General features: G+C 36.6%; 1 long non-coding RNA gene across 1 annotated transcript; it reads right to left on the bottom strand.

Annotated features, from left to right (window-relative positions):
* Positions 1 to 10,350: 10,350 nt before the first annotated feature.
* On the bottom strand, positions 10,351 to 22,591 carry LOC129046692 (uncharacterized). Its single transcript, XR_008508395.1, has 3 exons — positions 22,476 to 22,591; positions 11,168 to 11,371; positions 10,351 to 10,486 (listed from the first exon to the last, which is right to left on the bottom strand). It is a non-coding gene; the product is annotated as an uncharacterized LOC129046692 (long non-coding RNA).
* Between the last annotated feature and the right edge of the window lie 1,082 nt (positions 22,592 to 23,673).

The raw sequence follows: 23,673 nt of genomic DNA, 5'->3' as shown, positions 1-23,673 counted from the left end.
TCTAATGAAATTTCCTCTTTTTTTTCTCTCTTCTCAGTTCTGTGGCAGTTGACACCATAAAAGATAGATGTAGAACCCTGCAGAACACCACACTAACCTTTCATGCTGATAGAGGAGACCTTTAAAGGGTTTGGCTGCAGCCTGTAGACTCTAGCAATAGTGATTTGTGCTGTCACCTTTACAGATGCATGATGAATTTCAATTATCTGAACATCTGTACTGGACATAACTTGTGTGGTTGTCAAAAGAGACACCGGGGATCTCCTTTGACTCCCATTGTACAGATCCTCCACCTGAGGAATTCACATATTTTATGAAAAAACCTTTCATTAGGATCTTTTCTCCTGAGAAGCTTCAGCTTCTCCATGTTTTGCTGCTTTGGAAAGTGCTTTGGAGAATTGTTTACCCAGCATGTGAAATTGTTTTTATTTGATGACCAATGACAGCCACCTGTGTCGAGGCTGTGAGCAGTCACAAGATTTTATTATCATTCCTTTCTATTCCTTTCAAGCCTTCTGATTAAATCCTTTCTTCTATTCTTTCAGTATGGTGTAAATATATCATTTTCTTTTAATATATATCATGAAATAATAAATCAGCCTTTTGAAACATGGAGTCGAGATTCTCATCTCTTCCCTCATCCTGGGACTCCTGTGAACACCACCACACACAAGGATCTGCAGAAACCATATTCAGTTACAAGGACCAGAAATCTGGGGCATTTTTCTTCTTAAATTATTGCAACAATGGCAAAGGCAAACTGAAAGTTCTTTAAAACATTTCTGACACACCAAGTAGCTTCAAGAAAATCATATCTCTCACCTCATTTAATGCATTTCACATTACTTTCACCACCTTAGTGTCATGCACTCAGGTAATTAAAGTACTTCTGATTTATTTCCTGTTTTCTTTTCCTTTACTTCATTTTGCAGCATCTCCTCAGCTGTGCAGGCCTTGGTGGCATGCAGCTGAAACATCTCTTGAGCTCATCAGGAGGCTCTTATGATGAAATCAGAGGCAAGGTTCACTATTTTTATGTTACTGATATGCAAGCACATCTCTGCATCGCAGGCTATTGAAGGAAACTTCCATGTCAATCCAAGCAACATCATACCAAAGTTAATATGATAACTTACAGAAAAATAATAAGAAAATAATTCTGTTTGAGAGGACTACAGGTCTCAGAGTGGAACTGGTGAGAAAGTCATGCAGCAGCACAACCTGCAATGCAGCTGCTGTGTTTAAGGTTCACTTCTGCATAGAATAAGGAGCTAATGCCAGCTGTGAAGTTCAAAGGATTGGCTCTGCAGACAGTAACAGTTGAAGAGCTCATCATCATTGCTTTTCTAATATTATGTACATACAGGAGAAGAGACAGGATTTTTTTGTAAAAACTTAGTATCCTATAACACATTCACAGTTTGAGGATGCAATTTTTAGAGATTAGTTTAAAGACACTGATCTATATTTTTTTATGATAGCATTTAAAAAAAATATCTATTTAAGATCCTACCAGTGCATACTACCAAATTAAGTTTCCTTTAGTAAGCAGTATATTAATCTGATATTAAGCATTTCAGTATCAATACTAGAATTCTGCATTTGCAATGTTTTAGTTGCATAAAAGACACAAGCTTATCAAATATCTTTCAAGGGCAAAAAAGCAGTTCTATAACATAACAGCCTGGGTAGGTTTCCTAGTAGTGTCTTTTCTTGTTGTCTCTTCATTTGGTACAATAATTTAATAGTTTCTCACCATCTTTCCCTAATGACAAAAATTTCTTTGCCATAATTACAGAGTTTTTGTGTCATTAAATGGAAAAAAACAAACCCAAAGCTGAATTAGACATTTATAGATATTTCAAGCCTTACTATTTCAAACTAAGCCCAAGTAGATAGCAAATCCAATGTTGATGAAATCTGGGATGCATCAGAGAAATGTATGCCATTAAAAGAGACTTTACTGCATCACTTTATCTTGGTATTGCTTAGAAATATCACATGTGAAGCACAAAGTTGAGCTCCATCCCTCTGCTGCCAATTCCCTCTGACTGGGATGGGGAAAAAATGGAAGTAGCAGCATCTTACAAGAGTGTGCCTCTGCCACTTTTATCTCTGAATCACCACTTTCTTCCTTCAGTTCAACTACCCAATTATAGCAGAATAATTTTGTACACTTTCTGCAATACTGAAAAGATTTTCTGTCTCTCATTTGCATGTCTTTTGGCCACTTTTTTAAGCTCATAAAGTTAGAACAGTATCATAGTTTTGAGCTTCTCAGCAGTAAGGAAAAAGAGCATAATATGGTCTCTGTCGGGAGAGCAAGGATGTAGAGGGAATAGAAGCAGCAAAGTGTACAATAATTGCTTTAGGGCTTTATCTTTCTGGCTTTGCTGTGAAAAGACCTCATACAAACAAAGTGATTAGCTCATGTTACAGATCATTCCTAAAAAAAAAAAAAAAACAACCCCAGAACTTCTCCAGCAACAGCTCACTTGAGATAGGGCTGCTTTTGGAGACATTTATTGTTCATGCATCACAAGTCCTCCACAAGTAGCAGAAGCAAAAAAAGAAAGTACATGCAAGCACTTGTCCTTTCACAGAAAAACTGAGCTGATGGTTTGCACTGAGCTCCACATAAGCCAGCTCCAGGACACCCACAGCTGCAGCAACAACAGAAAGATGTGTTGCAAGCTGGTAACTTGGGAAAATCCATCTAGCTTGGGAAAATCCAGCTGGTAGCTGTGGGAAAATCCATCTAGCAGAGGCTAAAATTTCATTCTTGCACAACAAAGGAAAAGCTCCAGACAATTGTCACTTCTAAGCCAATACAGAGGCAACTGCTCTTACCAGGTGCATATTTAGAGCAGATGTTGAAGACAAATCTCATATAGCAGCATGGGTCAATTTTATCTTCAATTTTAAAGAATCTAGAGTTTGATTTTATGTATTACTGACAAGGCATGCAGCATCACTAGCTGTAGAGCAGAAAAGGCTGAAATATTTCTCTTAAAAATGTCAAACAAATAGAAATTGTTCAAATGACATTTGGCCTGCATTTTACTGGGCCTATGAAAACACAGGTTACTTGCAGGATTCATCACCATGAGAAAAAATTTGTGTTTTTTATTGCTGGCTGGTATATTTCTCTACCCTATTTCTACATACCTATGTAGTTATATCCTGAAATTCAAATTTATATGTTCCTTAAACCAAGATTTTGCTGCTCAGATTTTTTTTAAAGTAGGAATATATTGCTTATGATTATAGGGCAGGGCAATGTGTTCTGCCAAGTCTTTTCTAAGACTGTGCCCAGTGCACTTTCTGAAGAGACTGATCTGCTAAGAGTGTTGGATCAGTGCACCTTATGAACCTTAGGAGTACAGCTTACATCCAAGGGAAGTGAACACATCCCCTCTACAACCCCTATATTCCATTCTATGCAGTAAAAAGCCCTGGAGAAATAGTTATGACAGCAATTGCTAATGCTGCAAAGTTTCATTTTGTCTCATTTAAATACAACTAGAGAAATTAAACACTTCCAAAGCTGGTTCATCACAAGTTTCTTCTTTATTTGGTGGCTTAGGAACTCTGAGGCATAAAATTACCCTCTGTGAATCCATGAGAAACAACTTTCCACTGCCACCTCCTCAAAACAAAGCAGCAGAAGCCAGAAAGGCACGGTAACACCCAGAGGAAATCCTTACTTGGAACCACTTCCTTTGCAAACAGGATTTGTTGTGGCCCTTTTCTAGACCTTCATAACAGAGCATGAGGTGTTTGGTTAATAAATCTTGCTTACTTTGAAGTACACTCCCTTTATTGTGATTGGTACTTTGAAACCACATTGTAATTAAATATTTTAAAGGATATGATGCAAAATTTTAAAATGCATTTTAATACAGTGTACTTATAAGCATTAGCAATTACAAAAGAAATGTAAACTATTCTGCATTTGTTACTATGATGGGGAAATTATTTTGCTCACTGAAAGAGAAACAAAAAAAAACCACTTTTGCCTCTTTCCTTTTAAACTTTTTTCTCTGCTAGAACAAGCAATATCACAACAGAAGCATTTAATGGCATTATTAACTCAACCACCTAAAACCAGAAGCTATATTAATTAGTTTCATTATGCTTAATTGAGCATAATCATCTAACCCAACAATTCCTTGTACACTAATTAATAAAACAGCATGTCTTTTGGATCAGAAATGCATTAATTGATTTCTTTCCAAAGTAAGATATTTAGGGGACAGGATCCATAACTTCCACTATTACTATGTTTAGACAGACTTAACTTTTGTAATCACAGGGACTCTAAAGGGCAATGGATCTCATTGGTGGAATTGAAATTTCATGCAAATTTTCATAGGGGATTTTCTGTCTCTTTGGTGACATTTGAAGAGAAAGATATGACTCAACAAGGTCACTTCCATAAAAACACTGCAAGGAGTTACAAAAACTCTAAAAACTGTCATCTGTATTATAAGTAACCTTCTATAATGCTATATTGTAATGTAATGGTGTTCAAGTATATAATGTCATCTCCTTAAGGAGATAAAGACTAAAGCATTTATTTGATAAACCTGATCAGAGGAACCATCCCAAAAAATATATATATAAATTGCTTTTCCTTCTAGGAGGAAGTTCATGTTTTCTCATTAATTGATCTGAGCTCTCATCTCTTCCTCTGCTAAGCGTGAGCCAGGCCTAATTTCTCCACCTTGCTCTTGAGAAACCTGATTATTGCCAACAGAAGCTTTGCCCATAATTTCCTTTTGTGAAGGACACAGCTGAACAAAAGCAAGGATCACTTTCACCCTGATATTGTACAGTCAGGATTATCCTCTGCTAGAGGAAACCAATATAAAGATGACCCTCAGCCTGGGAAGTCATCCTAAAAACTAAACAATGGACATCTCTAAGGCAGAATTATTGCCTAACCCTATTATTAAAATTATTATAATGTCTAATAGCTAAAGAAGCAATGGGCCAGAAGGAGAAAGCTCTAACCATTTGTCATTTGGTAGCTATGTAGGTTTACATCCTAAAGCATGCATTTCATTTCATATTGAATAAATAATTTCAGTCATATTAATAAGTAATCCTTGAAGAACAAAATGAAGGAAACAGACCTATACTTCATAATCAGGACACTTCCCTGGGAAGGGAGAGCAATGTGTGTTTGGCCCAATTAATCTTTGATGTTGCTCTGCTGTTCATAACAAAATTAAATTCAAGAGCTAGGAAATACCACAGACTAACTCAGCAAAATAGTTTAGAAGGCAAAAAATTAAAAACAAACAAACAAACAACAGCAAACTCCCTTCCTGAAGAAACTGGCACCTCGATTTCACATCCTGCAAAAGCATGCTAACCAGTGAGCTACATTTGGTGAATTAAGCAGGGGAAGGGGTGGAAAAGAGGAAGAGGAGCACATGCTTGCATTCCTAAATCTCTCAATCCACTAAAGACATAAAACAAAGTGAGAAAAAAAACAGACTATTCATCAATATCCACAAAATAACTGTTTTGTCAGTCACAAGATGAATGAAGAGGAATGAATTACAGGAGTTTAAAGATCCATTCCCATGGGTAGCATTTCCCCCTGGTAAGTTGAGCAATGCCTGGTCAGCATGACATGACAGTACTGACCCAGTACTGCAGGCAGAGGTGTCCAATTCTCCACCTATATCATACTGGAAGTTTAGATCCAATTCCAGATCTCCCACTGGAAACTGACTGCCTAAACCAGCAGCTATTCACCATGGATTGGAGCAACATTTACACATCTACTATCATCCCTTGAAATTGTTCAGCAACTTTGTGAACAGGAGTCGGTGTCACTGACATATTTTATGAAAAATCCTTTTCCCAGGATCTTTTCTCCTGAGAAGCTTCAGCTTCTCCATGTTTTGCTGCTTGGAATGTGATTTGGAGAATTGTTTATCCAGCATGTGAAATGGTTTTTACTTGATGACCAATGACAGCCACCTGTGTCGAGGCTGTGAGCAGTGACAAGATTTTATTATCATTCCATTCCTTTCCTTTGCTAGCCTTCTGATGTCTCCTTTCTCTTTTCTTTTAGTATATAATTTTCTTTTAATATAATATCTATCATGAAATAATAAATCAGCCTTCTGAAACATGGAGTCAAGATTCTCATCTCTTCCCTCATCCTGGGACCCCTGTGAGCACCACCACAGATTTGGTGTTAAGCTGATGGTTTGAGGGACATTTTTTTTCTGCACATAATGATCAAATACCCTTTTGTTTCAGTACATGCACTGCATGATACATGTTCTTTCCCTGGAAAGTTAGACAAGCTACACATTTGAAAGGATAGATAAATCTACCTGTTTTCATAAAAACATAGAGACATGGCAGAGGCAGAGGGGTTGTGCTACCCAGCTCTCAATTAATTTAACCAAATTACACATCCTTTGAAGACTTTCTTTTTAACTTCCTTCCTTAATAAGAGTAACTGAGCAAAAGTTGCATTTTATTCACACCAGATAATAAAAACTTTTGGTATTGGAATAATTTTTTAAAAACTCATCTGTTCCAATATCTTTTGAGTTCCAACAACACATTTTAATTGAACACACTTCTGAATTGCTACATTAATATGCCACATCCTGCTTGAGGAATAAAAAAACCTGTTTTTCTCATGAATCTCCCTTCATTCTCCTTCTCCTTTTCTCCCTAAATCTGTTTCATTAAAAAATCTTTTTAGGTCTCTCTCCTTGCAACCTTTGCCTCTTTGAACAAGTAAATGGTGGAGATCATCTTCCCAAACTTCACCCAGGCTGTCCACAAGAATCTTTGAACTGTGTACTAAACACCTGCTCTTAAACACAGTAGAAACAGATAAAATACAACACAGCTTTGAGTCCCTCCCCTGAATTTACAGAGAGCAGGCTCATGAGAACAGCCATGCTCACCTTTTGTGAATTCTCTACATAAACTTGATTTCAGACCAGCCACACATGACCTCCCTTCCCCTCCTCAACACACAGTGTCTGTGAGTTTCTGATCAAGAGACAATTTCACTATCCTACTGTTTGAGCTGAAAGTCTTGCAGAGACAGCATATCAATTTTCAGTCTACACCAGATCCAAATGACCTATTCTTAACTCTGATCCCTATTTTGGATTCTAATCCCATTTTCTTAAGTCTCTAATTAGCAATATTACTTTAGTGCCTTATTAAGAACTAATGCCACAACCTAAATTATCATCATTTCAATAAAATAATCTTTGAAATCCAATAACACAAACAGTGTAAAACATTTCCTAGCTGCAGACAGGTGTGCCATAGCATGCAATTTTCAATTTCATAGGTATAAACAGATCTAGTTTCACTGCCCTATTATTAAGTAAGCAATTATAGTAATTAATGAATTAAGCAATATTACAAAAAAAAAAAAAAATTATAAGTAGTATACATGAATCACTAGTTCCAGAGCTCCCAGCCTTTCCCAGGGAGCATGCTGAAAGTCACACCCAGACCCAGGTCTGTTCTGTCTTGCTTTTGCATCTCAAGCCCTCGGGGCTGGTGTCTTTTGACACTCGGAACTGCACAACATCACACGATCTGCAGCATTACACACCATGAATGGAACAAATTTTTTCTGCAAGGGATTTCAATGTAATTTTGGTTTTGTTAAAAGCATTAAATCCTGTTAACAAACCTCACCCGATGCACTGAGTCTCAGTGGTGCAACAGGATTTCTTTATAAGGACTTTTAGGAGGAATTCAAGGCTGGAGGGACATTCCTGTCCAAAAATTATTGAACATCTTGGCAATTCCAGCAGTTCTATGTCAATGGGAATTACTTACTTTCAAGCAAAGCACTATCTATATTCAAAAAAAGTTAGAACAGAAAAAAAAGACAGACTTTTAAATTTTAATTTATTTAGAAATGTCTGTGGAAATCAAAGCTACCAGACAGATTTGAGAATGGCGTGGGTTGCATTTGTGGTGGAGTTGAACAGAATTGGGATATGTTGAAACTAGCTTAGTTGGTTCCAAATGTAAACACAAGATATGCTTATTGTATGCACTCTGAAACTAAAGAAAAAATTCACTTAGTGCTGAGAAGCTGAGGCTGGAAAAACTACTTTCCTAGCATTGTTCCTCCGAAGTCCAGAGGAAAATTTTTAAATATAACCCAAATCAGACTTGATTCCTGCCCCCACTCCCCCTTCCCCAAACAAACAAATCACTCTCAAGGCATGACTTGCCTTATTTAACAGCCCTGTTTAGAAGACAATTGCTGTAAGAGTTTGGCATCATTAATTTTTCCAGAGCAGTCTGTCAGCATGTGAGCCAGTACAAATGCGGAACTCATGTATGTGTGTTACACGGTACAGAGCTTGCCTTTAGCAGTTCTCCATTTCTGACAAGCAGGAAAATAATTATCAAACTACTTGATGCACCAGCCTGAGGCTATAGCAACTAGCTACCCAATTTAAATTTTGCTGGTTTTGCCAATATGTAATTGGTTAGTATTTTAATTTTTAAATTGACAGGGTTTTTTCTGTTCTATCAGACATTCCCTGTATGTAACAAAACATCATGAAACGAACGACAAATAATCATTGAGAGTTCCAGATTTTTTTCCTCTCTAGGAAAAAAAAAAAATAATCATAGAATCATAGAATAGTTTGGGTTGAAAGGGACCTTAAGGATCTTCTAGTTCTAACCCTGCCATCACAGACAGGTACACCTTCCACTAGACCAGGTTTCTTAGAGTCCTGTCCAACTAGCCCTTGAATATTTACAGGGTGAGGCTTTTCTGGGTGACCTGTGCCAGTGCCTCACCACCCTCATAGTAAGGAATTTCTTCATGACATGTGAGAAAATATTATCCTTTAATGACCCTCAACTAAAGAAAAGAAAAAAGGCCTGTGGATTCAAAAATATGCTCTGAACCCATATATAATTTCTGTCTATCATCTCTCTCCAACTGTGAAACTGTTTTTCCACATTTGGTTGTTCCTTAAACAGAAACTGGATGATAGCTTTACAGTTTATTGCTGTCCCTCTCTGAACCTATTGCTGATGCACTGTATCCTTTTAAAATCAGCAGGAACCAGTGCTACATATGGTATCCAATGAGATGCAGGCAAACCTGGGATTAGTACATGATGTACTCTTTTGTTGTTTGTTTGTTTCTCAACAACCCCTAACATTCTGCTTTCTTTTTTGTTTATTGCTGACCTGAGGTTTCCACGAAATTATTTATCATAAACTCTGAGATTCACTCCTTAGTGATAATGAGGCTTCAACCTCACCAACAGAATAAACATCAGAGCAAGGACAGCAGCACAGCAGCAGGAGAGAAATCTTTAAAGATGCTTTGAGAGCTGTATCCCATGGCTGGCTTCTTAGTTTAGGAAAGGTTACATTAGGAATTCAGAATTTATTTTCATTTTCCATGAATGAAAGCATCTTTAAACAACCGGCAGTGAAAACAATACAAGAGTAATGAAGCAAGTTAACAAAGATAAATAAGAAAATAACATCAAGAACGACTAGTGAAGGGCAGAATGGCTCAAAAACCACTGAAAGGTAATGGTTCCTGTGTTTCCCACATCGCAAGCAAGTGTTGCTTCTCACCCCTCCAAATGGCACCTGATCCTGAGGAGCTACTGCTGAACCAGAGCTACTTCCAAAACACCCCTGCAACAGCTCTCTTATGCAAGAAAAGCTGAAAGCATGCCTCTAATACACTCCTTCTGTCCGTGCACTGGGCTGCAATGCAGGTCAGCAAGATTCCCAAATTCTGGATAGTGATACTGAGTGAATTGCTTCACCTGAGCTTTGAAGGCTCCTCTCAGCAGGATTTATGATCTCAGCACACCACCATGCTAAATACAATGACATGTCTGCCTAGTCAGCTCCCCAGAGGGCAGGAAATGTGCTGAAGTCTGTTAGGAGAAGACCATAAAGACAGACCAGGAGGACATATGTATCTTTTTTTAAATGGGGACTGCTTGTTAGTGGACTGAGAAAATTCAGATGCTAGCCCCTGCTTGCCTTTTGCCTTTGGGCAAATAAGCAAGCATCTTTCCTGGATTAAATTAACTATAAACTCAGGGATAAGATAAAGAGTGACTTGTCTCATCTCCTTCAGTGGTGGCTTAGCTACCAAAGAACTGTCTAGCATGAGAGTAGCAGCACACGTACCAGAGCAAGTTACTTTTTATAAGATGCTGTTAACACTCCAGAAATTTTACTTGGTGATAAACCACTTAGAAGAGTGCAGGGAAATTGGTGATCTAACTTTAACTGTTTGAAAAAGATTACTTACATCCACATCTACATCCAGGAGCAGGCATCTTGCAGTCACTGTTGAACAGCCAAATAACATCACCAAGAGAACAGCACACATTTGATACTTGTAATGCTTTCTTCTGTGAAAGGCAGATAATCTTCTTCCAGTCCTTTCCAGGGGCACAGAGTAACAGGAGTATTGCTGAAGAAATTATACAGCTAAAAGCATTTAGAGACTACACTAGCTCTTTTGGTGGCACACAATGCAAGGCTGTTCTCGGGTCAGAGTCTATTCTGGTGCAACATCATTCATCTTTACAGCAGATACTGCTGAGTCAGGAGGATGATGTAGCAAGAGAGGCTTCATAAATCCACTGAGCAACAAACAGAACCAATAAAGCTTTTGGGACAATGCTGCAATGGAAGACTATAATATCTTTTTGCCTATAAACAAAAGACAGGCTGCACTTATCATCAGATCAACTACCTGCATCAAAATCTGATGGATCAAAGTTGACAACAGTGACTAAATACTCTGCTCAAGTGTTATCTGTCCAAGAATTGGCTTGACTTGTCTCTTTATAAAGTCTGGAAACCATTGAAGACGGCTGATAAATGGTTGCCCACCAATAAAGATCATCACTTAATTTCTAGGCTTGCCCCAGTAAATGCCAGTTTTTTCTTAATCTCTGAAGCACTTTATCAAAATGCAAAGTATGCTAACTAATTCAGGTCTTTCAAAATTACCATTTTATCTTAATTCACTATATAAGACACTTGTCAGGTGTTTGAAAGAAAAATTGACATAAACAAATCATGAGGGGTGGAGGAGTGGGCAGCATGAGAAGGAGGGGAGTTTAAGAAGACTTGAAGACAATCTTACCAATGAATCCTCAGCTGAATTTATCCAGAAAATGGCATGGGTGTATCCAAAACTTGACACAAAAACAATCATGTAAGACATGAGCTTTATCTGAGGCATTCATTTTTCTTGGACTCTCAAGAGAAGATGACAGACAAGATCATCCGCCTTTCAGGTCATTGACGGATTCTAGGATAAACAATGCAGGAAGCTGGAAATCCTTATCTAAAAAAGAAACTATTATTATTATTATTAATAAAGGACCTAAAGCAGCATGCAGGTCTTGGTATTGTATTTCACCATCATTTAGCCAGGTGGAAATCCATGCTCAATTAATGGAACTACAAATCCTTTTGTGCCAAGGAAGCATAAAACATGAGGCAGCTTCATATTTTCTGAAGCATGGGGTAATTTAGCTCGCATACTTTGCTATTGCTTTGTCACCAAACCAGTACAAAACCTGGTTATTTCCACTGTGCCAAACGACCAAGCACAGATACTGATTCAGTCCCACATCACACTTGGTAAGGCTGACAGCTTCAGAAGGGGGAAAATCTGTAACTGCTTATTTGGCCAGATTGTCATGAAATGATGTGGGCATTTGCTGCACAGCGGGGGATGGCTTTTACTAGACAGGAGCTCAGCAGACAGGAAAGCTGTGTTTTGAAACTTGCAGACCTTGAGTTTCAATCCTGTTTTCTAGTGCAGGTCATATTGAGACAGACCTCCCTTTGTAACTTGTTCCACACTGTTGGAACCGCTAGTGCAAGTCTATTTGCTCACATACATTATTAATATCAGCTTCTTGTGTCATCGCCCTTCTAACCTTCAGTCCAGCTATTTGAATTTCATTAGGCTATAACCAGAGCCAGTTGATAGTTGGGGCTGAAAACAGACAAATTGCAAAAATTCTCTTACCTCATTATTAAAGATTTATATTACAGCAGAAAAGATAAAGTTTACAAACTTCATGATTTTAAATGGGGACGAAAATGTTTTTCTCTGGGGAGGACAAAATGAAGCAGTCCTAAAATACCATTTTGTTTTTAATATTATTTTAGAAGACTGCAAAACTGCAAAACTTGGTCCATTCCCTGAGAAGGTTACAGTTGAAAAGATACATAGTTTTCCCAATGCAAAAGTATTTCTTTTGGGTCCCCTTCCAAAAGCAAGACTCCACAGTAAAATAAGGATTTTTAAGAAACACAGCAGAGGAAGTGCATATGGATTTCCAGTCTTGGCAACTACTCCTCATTCTCTTCTCCCAAAAAGCCTGAGACATGAGAGATCAGAGATACTCTACCATGAGCAGTAGCAGAACACACAGCATTTCCTCCAAAGAAGAAAAGCTATGACTATTGTTTTGTGAGGTTTTTTTTTTACATTTTAAAACAGTGCCTCAGCCATTGGCCAAAAAATAAAAAAACTTCATAAAGTAGGCTTACCTTAAGGTTAGCATTGGAGAATTTTTTTTCACATTAAATAGCTTTGCACAAGGTTGGGTGGTTCCATTCCCACATCCACACAAGCAACCAAGGTTCACAAAAGATTTTTTCTCTTTCTACACTTTCACCATCTGAAAGGTTCTTTTTTGGACAGTTGAGAATTACAACATTTAAGTTTTTGACAAACATCCTGAATATTACAAAACCAGGAGTTGTTAGTCTTTCTGGTAATCCTAAATTCTTTTTATATACAGTTATAATGATTACTACAGTAATTCTCCTGTAGTTTTCTTAGTTGGCTTTCCCTTTTCTTCCATTCCCATTCATATACTCTCTGGTGCACTAGCTGTCCTTGACATTTCCTTATTAGGTTTACAAATAATCATTAATTTGTTTTGTGTCCTGCCTCCTGTTTCAGTGATGTATAGGCATGTCACTACCTTTCTAAAGTGTATTCATTATTTTTCTTCAAAAACAGCTCACTATTTCTCACACAGGGTTCAAGGCAATTTGCATTGTGCACACGTAATGGTGTGTACTGATCATTGCACCTTCACTGAAGTGTGTGCTATCTTTTCTTTAGCTTTCATAATTAATGAACTTGTGATCTGAGGTCTCTCACTGTTTGATTGTTCTTTCCCTTGGCCTTTTTGAAAGGCATAGCACTGTAGGCAACAGAACACTAAACTCTGACTCAGGCTTGTTTGCTACTCCTTTTTTTGTCCCAGGCCTTCTGATTGCACCTTCTCCATGGTCCTCCCCCCACTGAGGAAGCAAGGCATACACAAAATATGGTTTTGTGCAAGGTGGGGCTTTTTTGGTGTTGGGGATGTGAGTTAGTTGTCACCAGACTTGAGACTCTTGTGTGCCAAGAAGCTGGCCTGGGAAGGCTTGCTTAAAGTCTGCAATCTCCTGTGCCTGACTTTATCAACATTTACTGGCAAATAATCTGAATTTGAAGCCCTCAAAGAAAAAAATTAATCTTTTTGTTATACTTTTTTTTTCCCCCTACAGTTTTGGCCACCCAGTTTATAAGTACTGTTTTACCTACCATTTTAAACTTGGTGAAAGTATACTTTTTAATTAAAAGTTAAAACCATACCATAACAGTTCAAAGTTTCACTCAAATTTCTGACATTTAGATGCTATATTTTCAAAATTAACAGAATTTTAATAGCCAAATGAAGAGATAACTATGTTTTCTATAAGGTTTCTATTACAAAGAGAAACTGAGAGATCAAGACAGAAGGCAGTTCACTCTCTCAGTGATTTTAAAACAGCAGAATTCAGATGACCTCAAGAAAGGCATGTTAAAATGAAAACAATTAGAGCAAGATTAATCTGATTTATAGTGGAGAACCAGTATGAAACCAGATCTCTTATGTCCTGCCTTAAAGAAAACATTAACAAAAATCAGTCATCATGTGGATTACATTTTTTTACTCATGCACACTAAATTAATATTGAAAAAGTGATGTGCTTTGTTATGTTATAAGCAAAGTCAGACTTCATACTCAACCAGAGAAGCTACCTGTCCTACACTCCTAGCTGTGCAATTACCTGATCCATGCTGAGCATCTTATTTCTCTTTATACTACTTTTCAGGACACCATCCTTTATTTTGCTCTGGACCTTATGTCAACACCTGCATATGTGCAAACCAAGTGTAAAACACAATCATGTCAGCAGTGATGGTATTTCCCACCCACTCTATGAAAGGAATTATGCTGTGTTTAAGGCTGTTGGGCAATCTGTTCCAGAGGATCTTGTAGCAGCCTTTTCCAACACAAGCCAATTAAATTAAGCCCTGTGCTGTTCTCCATGTGATGCTCTGAAAATACAATGTCAAAATTAGGCACCTTAGAGTTCAATGAAATTTATTTTTCAGGTGTATTTCAAGTGTTAACACAGTTGAAATGACTTAACTGCTATCTTCATTTCTTCCCAAGTGTTGAAAAAGGTTACTTATTGCATTTCTTGGAAGTAATATCTTACAGTGACAGATTGCTTTTTCCCCTTGTGTACTGTATTTGTACAAATGCCAACAAGAGCATGCAGCAGCATGTAGGATATTTTCAGCATTTTACTAGGGAACTATATTTGCAATATATTTGTCAGCATTTTCCTAATAGATCTCTGTGTTCAGGAAAATCTACTGAAATTTCAGTCTCAACTGGAACTTCACAAACAGATCCTCCACTCAACAAATCAAGTGAGCTTCAAGAGAAATAGCCATTAGATGGGAATGCATAGTTGATTACAGGAATGACACTCCAACTGAAAAGAAACAATACTTATTTTAGTAGTTCATACACTAATGGGAACTCTATAAGCTATAGAATTGGAAATTGTTTCTCAATAAGGAAAAAAAGCTACAAAGAAAAAATAATTCTCCCTTCCTGAAAGAGGAAATTATTAGTGCAAGCTTTAGGAGAAGAATAGAAGACTTTTTTGAAAGGTAAATTATCACATATCCATTCCTTTCTTTGAGTTAGCTGGCTCATAATTATCTGTACCTATGCTAATAGTGGGAATGTCTGAAATAAATTACATGCAAGTAAGACATAATCAAGAATTAGGTAGGTATATTCAAAGAAAATTTGAAGTGAAGTTTAAAAGTCAGACTCAACCCACAAAAGATTCATAAGCAGAAAAAAAAATAGTTTTTTCTATAGATCCAAGAAAGTGATTTACAAATCCAAAATGCAGTAGTGCCACGCATTAACAGAATTAAAACCTGTTGTTCAGTAGGAGTAACACAAAAAAGGAAATAGCGGTCAACACATAACAAGTTTCAGCTGCTTTAATCCAGTAAAACTTGAGTGTCACAATGCAGCCAGTGTCAAAAACCAAATGACTGAGCTGCCCCACAGCATTTCCATGGAATCAAAATCTATTAACTGCCTGCACATCAAAATTCCTTTCCAATGATCACTTTAAATCTCAAGGCTAGAGACACACTCTCAAATGAAGTACATCATCAAGTACCAAATTATTTAAAAGGTCATGAAGAAAGTTATGCTTGAGTAGTGTTGTAACAAATAAGCAAACCAAACAAGCAATAGCTCAACCCCTTCGAGTTTCTGCCTCACTTAGCACCATCCCTCCCTTCTTCACACTGGGGTTCTGGGGTTTGAAACTTTAGATAATAAAAGCTGTCATGTGTTTATTAAGGTCATGAACATACAGCACCTGAATGATCTTAATATCCTTGCTACAACTCCTGAGCCACATCAACCAGCCACACCTGGCATTTTAAGAGCATCAATAGTGCATATTTTATAATACATGTATAACTTTGACATTGGCAATATTTGCACCCTTCCTAAATGTTTTGGAGTGGGGAAAAAAGTGGAATTCAAACCTCTTCCATATTAATTTACTTGCATCAGATCTTACTGAAGATGACCTCAAAGATTATACGTGTATCAGAATTCTCTAAGCATAACCTATAGCAGCATTGAGAATCTAATTCAGACAGGCTTTCATGCATGACTAACATTAATCAACTTATAAATCTTGAAGTAGAACTTTAGCTTAAGAAAAATACAGTAATTTAATCAGTGTTGTACACTGTAGTTCTATTTTGCTCATCACTACCCATAATATTGTATCATTAAGCTCATTTAATTCCACATAAAGCAGTCAAGCAGTGAATGCTAAAGCCTTCCTCAGACATCATTTAACCCAGCAAGCCTCAGGCACCACTGGAAAAAGACTGCAATCCAAGAACAGGGATAAATCAAATAATAACATGAGTTTGGAAATATTTTATGTCTCAATGACCAAATGCAACAAGACTGTATTAGTAACAAAATCCTGACATTGATAATACTAATTATTCATAGCAAGACATACTCCAACAGAGGACTGTGATGTTCTGAGGTATATATTAGGATGTTAAATACATAAATCCAAGATAAATACAGGCTAATTTGCTACTCCATTACCCTCTTAAAGTTCCAGAGCAAAATGTGGATGCAAGACTGGAAAACTCCACCCCAACATGGGGAAGCCTCTCTCAATCACTCTTTCCTTCTGAAGTGATCAAAGAGGAATCTTTCGGTCTCAGCAGGATGTATAAACAATGTTTACTGCTCTGTCCCCTCACAAATCAATCTTCTGTCCTCAGTCAAAAATAGTGCAATAGGGAGATAAAAAAAAAACCCAAACCATTATGCATGTATAGGATGTTTTTTAAAATTTCCACAACCCATGAGGGTTTATCTCAAAATGTGAAACAAAAACTGTGCAGCATCCCCACTTTGTAGTAAGAAAACTGATGAGGAAATCCTTACTTTTCTTTTATGCTAAGAGTTACAGATGACCATTCTCCCACTGCAACAGAATCCTATTAAAACCCAACCCTCCATCGTCCAGCAATGATAAAGGAGAGTGTAATTCTCCTCTGAGAGCAGACTATCAATTGTCACTGAGCAGTGACAGTGGAGAAAGTGCTGTCCTGTGGAGACCTGAGTCATCAGCCTGAATTTCTGCCACATTCTTGCATTAGGCATTTGCCTGCTGAGCAGTTATTTGCCAACACAGCAAGGGATAAACATGTTAGCCATAAGATCAGAAGAGGAAGGGGGGAGCCAAAAAAAAAGCTAAAAAAATGGGAGGAAACTGTATAAAATTTTGTAAATATCTGAAACAAGAAGTAGAAATAATCCTCACCCCAGGACTCATAAAACACAAAAGGTTTTGTAACATGTTCCTTCTAGGGACTTCTCTTAGAACCAAGAAGTACTTGCTCATATACTTCAGAATTATACCTCTATTTCCACAGGCTTTTTGACCCAGCAAATTTCTGTTTGTTGTTTTCTTACACTCCAAGTATCAGGTTTTAAAACCCTGAATGAGCTGTTCAGACCACCAACTAAACTGGACAATTTCATATCGACTGAACTCAATTACTCTGTTTTAATTAACCACAAAAAGATCTAACCCCTCAGAAATTAACAGTTCTTTCATCTTCCAAGCAAGTAACAGAGTACAAACATCAATAAATTCTAAATGCCAGTTAAAGCTGAAACTTCCCAGATGCTTTATTATTTCAATATGTGTAGATGCCTGTTGGAATAATCAGCATTCAAGAACACCCCCCTCCAGCCACACCACTTAATAGCAAAGCCATTGATGCAGTAAACAAAATAGGCCACAATGACACAAAAAAAACCCACTTCCAAAACCCCATGGATCAAGTGATATCAAAGCGGAAATGTTGACAGGGAGAAAGGAAAAAGAACACACGGGAAGAAACTATTTGGGATAAAAATAAGTGGATTATTTTGAATTTTGGAAAAGTTTAAGAAGGGAGGTACTACAAAAGCCTACACCCTGGTGTGTCAAACCCTTTTATTCTATTTTTTCCCTTTTGTAGTAATTTTCTACAGTGCTGTCTCAGGTGTGACTGTTTAGACCATGCAGCCTGACCAGGCCAGCAGAGGCTGTGGGCATGTTGGCATTATATGACAGACTTCAGATTTTACACTAAATAATATGTACAATTATGCAATGGCCTGTTTAAGTCATGGAATGTAAAACATAGCAAGGAAAATATATAGGTTGGATGTAAGGAAAAAGTTTTTTATGGAAAGAGTGATAAAGTTCTGGAATGTTCTGCCCAGGGAGGTGGTACAGTCACCATGTCTGGATGTGTTTAAAAAAAGACTGGATGTGGCACTCAGTGCCATGGTTTAGTTGAGGTGTTGGGGCATGGGTCGGACTCTATGATCTTAAAGGTCTTTCCCAACCTTTTGATTCTGTGATCTAGTTCTATGGATAGCCTACCATCAAGAAGTATAATCCAATTTTTCTTTTGTGAGAGAAAACTAATTATATGTTCAAATCTCCAAACAATTGAACTGCAATTTAAAAGAAAAATAGGTTAATTAAAAGCAAAGATAATAAAAATTAAACATTTGTGAGTACCTGTAATATGGCTAGACAATGTCTGTTTTACTCAAATCATACATATTTTAAAAAAATCTCTCTTCACAGATTAATGTTTTCCTTGCTCAACAAGAAGGAATGATCCAGTTCACTATGGCAATATCTAAAAGGGAGCTTTAAAAATATTATATCAGACTGCAACTTAATTGAAACTTGTAGAGTCAGTGAAAGGTAGAGGGAGGAGATAGGCACAATACTGAGGATGTCATTTTATTCAGTTTAATGCAATCAATGTGAGCCATCATTCAAAACGCATAAAGAGTCTTCATGGACTCAAAAGACAAATATTGAACCTGTGGGGAGATTAATACCATTCACAAAACTATACTCTTATCAGATAATAGAAGTGTCTTCAAATTCATTCTCTTCTAAAAAAAAAACCCAATTGCTATTTGCCATTGATGAAAAAAGAGCTGAAATTCATTCTTACTCCTAGAATTAATTCCCCTCTATTTAGTGACTATATTTATTTGAAGTAGAGATGAACAAACACACCCATGGAAAACCACTGAAAGTGTAGATTTAAACTCTAAATCCACTGTCAAAATTATAAACCCTCTAGCTAAAAATGTCCTATACTGTGATATTAGCAGATATCTGCACTTTGTTTTCATGGTGTCTGTGTCAATCTCAGCTTTCACAAACTCTGGAAATTAATTCTGAATTATTGTTGAAACAACTCCATCACAATTTAGAGCTTAGCAAGTCTCTTTAACAGCTTTCAAATATGCATAACTAATCTATAATTTTATATTCTGAATCTGTGATCTTGTTATGAGGACACACAACTGCACTGCAGAGAAATCACAATTCAGATGACCACAACCTGCCTTCCATTATGTGAAGGATAAAAAATTATTTCACCTGCAAACCTTTCTTGAAATGTTTGGGTTTATTTTTTTCTAGTTTTTATTTTTAAAAACTCAAAAGTCAGCCTTTTAAGGCCTGTTATCTGAAAAAAATGTTATTGTCAAATTTCAAGTGAGTTTCTAGTCTTCTTTGTATGGGAATATACTCTATTATATCAGCCATAAATTAAAAAGAAAAATATAGGCATTAATATATATTTTTTAAATGCTGTACTTTAAAGCTTCTTCCCCTCTTTACTACTTTTCATAGAACAGTTTCATCTCATTACATGTCCAATAAGGAAGGACTAATGTGATGCCTTTCAGTAATTCCTGCTCTTCTTTTAATTTTTTCAAGAGAATTTGACAGCACATATTCCTTCCTTATGTGACTTAATGACAGTCTAGTCTAATGAAGTGGGAATTAAGATTCTGTCCTCTTTGCCAAGACCAAACTCAAGGCCTTGTGTGAGGTAAACCTGTTCATACAATGCTTCCTGGTTTGCAAGTAGGGACTGAAGGATTTTAGGCCCCAAGAGCCTTTCAGAGAAAATGTTCTTTGCAAATTAATTCTGATTTCCTTACAGCTTGAAAGCACTGAAATACAAGGAAAGTAGTTTGAATTTTACTCCTGAAAAAATACAGCTGCTACTTCTATATCATATGACAACACAGTAGTTACACATCTAATTTAGGGACATAACTGGTCATCACCCAGAGCACTTAATTCTGAAAACCCTGAAATGAGTTTTTAGAATTAAGAACTGTTTCAAATGACAACTCTTTTTATTGGAAGATGCTAACAAGTTGCTTGCACTAAAGGCCTTACTAAGAATGCCACTGACTTTGAGAGAAAGAATGCACAAGTGCAGACACCTCTAGAAGAAAAATAATATAATGTGCTGATGAATCACATATGCAAGTACCTAGGTCTTACTCACTGTCATTCTAGGTCAGTCTTCTTCATTAGAAATTGCTTTTCTACTCTTTATAAACTTAGTACAAAACTCCAAAAGAAAAAAGATAACTAAATAGACTTGATTAGTAACTTGCTGATCTTTCAAGTGTAGGGAATTTCAGTTATAGCCAGTAGCAAAAAAACCAGAACATTACAAAATCTATGACAGGACTTGGAAAAAACCACAAAACACAAAGCCAAAGCCCAAAAACTCCAGCATACTTATATTAACCCTAAGCCATCAATTAGTGGAACACACAAGCAAAATCTACTACAAATATACCCCCAGCAAGATTAGCTGGACCAGAAAGCTAAAACATAAGGTGCAGAGAAGTAACTCAACAACAGAAATACTCAGTGTTTGATGCTGGTAGTGCTCCAACTGAGCACATCAGACTGGTTGTATATTGGGATTCTGGGAAAAAAACACAGCTGTGAAACTCATTGAACTAAAATCCATATTTTCTACTTCTTAAAAATTTGATATCAAATTTAATATAGTAAGCATCTTCTTCCTTTAGTAAGGCTTCACAAAACATTTTCAATGTCTAGTTCTTGAATAGTCACATCAGGGCACACACAAAGAACATTATGAACTGTGCTCTATCATTCAAACTATTTTCATGTCACAGTAAAACGTGTGAGTGAGCCAGGTGCTCAAAGAGTTAAGCCAAACAAATTTAAAATGTATAAGTTGAGCTTCAAAGCACTCACATCAGAAAAAAATGGGCTTAACAAGATTTAAACACGTCAGGTTTAGGGTCTGCGCAGCAGAGTGTTTTTAAGTTGCAGCTATTTCCAAGTCAAAATCACCTCCATCTACATTTATTTCAGAAAAGGGAAATATGTTTTGATTACTTGCTTAACTCCAGCTGTAATCCCAAGCAACACATTTTCTGACTTCTTGAGATGGCAGCTATTTACAGGAAAGCAAGAGATTTTGCTTCTTCAATACACGTTTTCAGTTTGTGTACATTCATGAATTGCTTTTTATGCCCATCTGAAACACTACAAACTTCTTCAAAAGTATTATGGATTCACGTAAAAAAACAAGCATTAATGCAAGATGATTTCTCCAAAGAGAACTCTGTAAAAGCAGGCCATTCACTTAAAACCAAAACCTGTAAATTTTATATCTGTCTACTCCATTCTGGTGGAGGTAATAATAAAGCATGGATACAGAAAAAAAAGCATATCCACAGTTTAATATACAAAAAATTATATTTTTCTTAATGATAAATTTTAGTAGCTCCTCATTTCAGCCACATGTACATTCTACTTGCTCATCTAATCCTGTAGTGATTATTTTCTGGGATTTTAGATTTTGTCTTTAAAGAAGCTGAAAAATTTCAAAACCTGGGAGGCAAAAATATCACACAACTTTTGAAGTTTGCTCACTGATTTGTGAGCAAATCAGTTCTACATCTGCAGCAGTACTATATAATGGATTACAGAAGAAAGGTTCATTAGATCTCTATCATGTGAAGACCTAATATTGAATCAGTAAGCACCTAGCTGGGAAGCAAAAACTATACAGTAATTAATGTACTATACTATGCATGCATTGATTTTTACATGGACTATATTTTAGCAGTAATAATGTCTGGCACCAGACTACAAATCAATAGGAGCCACTATTGTGCTGTTGGTTAAAAAATAAATAAATAAAGGATAAAAACCTTTTGTTTAACTGGCATAATCAGAGTTCCACACCTTAATTTTGCTATTGTTGTACCTGACATTATTTTAATTAAGATTTTCATCCCATGTTTATTTGAAATGCATATAAATACAAAGTTTTGTACTCATTCTGATAATTTCATAAGCAACACACTGTCAAATTAAGAAAAAAGCAAAATATAAACATCAAATGGAAAAGGAACTAAGTCTTCTTCACGTGAATTTTCATTGAGATTTGTGTTTGCCATCCCAGTTCAAACACCATGTTATGCTTTGCTTCCCTTCACTGTTTTCTATTAGAATTGTTAAGCAAGTTTCAGACTTATATGTGAACACAAGGTGGGAAAGAAACTGCATGGATTTTCTGAAAAGGTGATATTAGGAGTATATTAAGAATCAAAGAAAAAGAAAAATTAACTCTGAAAGTTCAGTATCTTGTTTACCTCTTGGAAGATCTCAAGGGAACAGAGTGTGCAGCATCAGAGCCCAAATTCCATCTTGAACAGCTCTTTTATCACCATCATATTTTCTGGGAAAATCCCTTTGCCAGGATTTCTCTCCTGGGAAGCTGAAAAGCCTCAGAAAAAAGAAAACAATGTTATCTAATTTGCTTCTCCTGTGATTTGCTGCTTTGGAATGTGGTTTGGAGACTGCTTATCCAACAAGTGATTAATTGGTTTCATGTGACTTGTTTTTCCTTATTGGCCAATCAGGGGCCAAGCTGTTTTGGACTCTGGAGAGAGTCACAAATTTTCATTATTATCTTTTTAGCATTCTGAGTGTATCCTTTCTCTATATTATTTAGTATAGTTTTGTATATTATTCTTTTATATAATCTAGATCATAAAATAATAAATTAGCCCTCTAAGAACATGGAGTCAGATTCATCATTTCCTCCCTTCATTGGGGGTATCAGAAAATACAACAGTCTTTGGTGTAGACCCATAACATTGCACAAGAGATTTTCCAATTCACCCACAATATAGAGGAATAAGTTAAGGACCAGCTCCAAAAAAAGCTTTACTAGAGAAGGTGGCAGGCAAGTGATTCAGGGTGGAGGCTACAGGGGCCAAACAAGAAAGGCCTGTGTGTCTGGACCTGTGCAGTCATTTCATGAGCTTTCTTTCACAGACTTAATTATTTTTTTAAAAAATCCATTTTTAAGTTGTAACTTGACAGAACCCCATGAAAATGACAGATGGAAATAAAATCTTACTTTAGTGAGCATTTTAAGGTGTATAGAAATCCAAGGACAATTATAGTACATGTGAAGGTTTTCTTGCCCTCTGTAAGAAGTTCTTTTACTTAGGACTTGAAGTCAGAACAACCTTCAGAACAGTATAGCCAATATTGCAGCATGCTAAAAATTATCATGCCAGACAAAAGAATACTCAATTAAGATTCACATTACTGATAACACAGCTCATTTTTAAAAGGAAAGCCTAATAAAAGAAAAATAATATTAATTTAAGGAGAAAAAAAAAAAATCAGCCTATGTAATGTTTCTTTCTCCCTAGCACCTACAGTTCTTTTACTTCCAAGGCAATACCAATCCTGCTTCCACTGCTTTTTTTCTATTAGCAGTATGCAGCCAAGAAAAGTTGGCATGAGTAACTTGAAATTCATTGTCATAAGCACACA

Source organism: Molothrus ater, chromosome 4, assembly GCF_012460135.2.
Source record: "Molothrus ater isolate BHLD 08-10-18 breed brown headed cowbird chromosome 4, BPBGC_Mater_1.1, whole genome shotgun sequence".
NCBI lineage: Eukaryota > Metazoa > Chordata > Aves > Passeriformes > Icteridae > Molothrus > Molothrus ater.
This window is presented reverse-complemented; position numbering and strand designations above follow the sequence as displayed.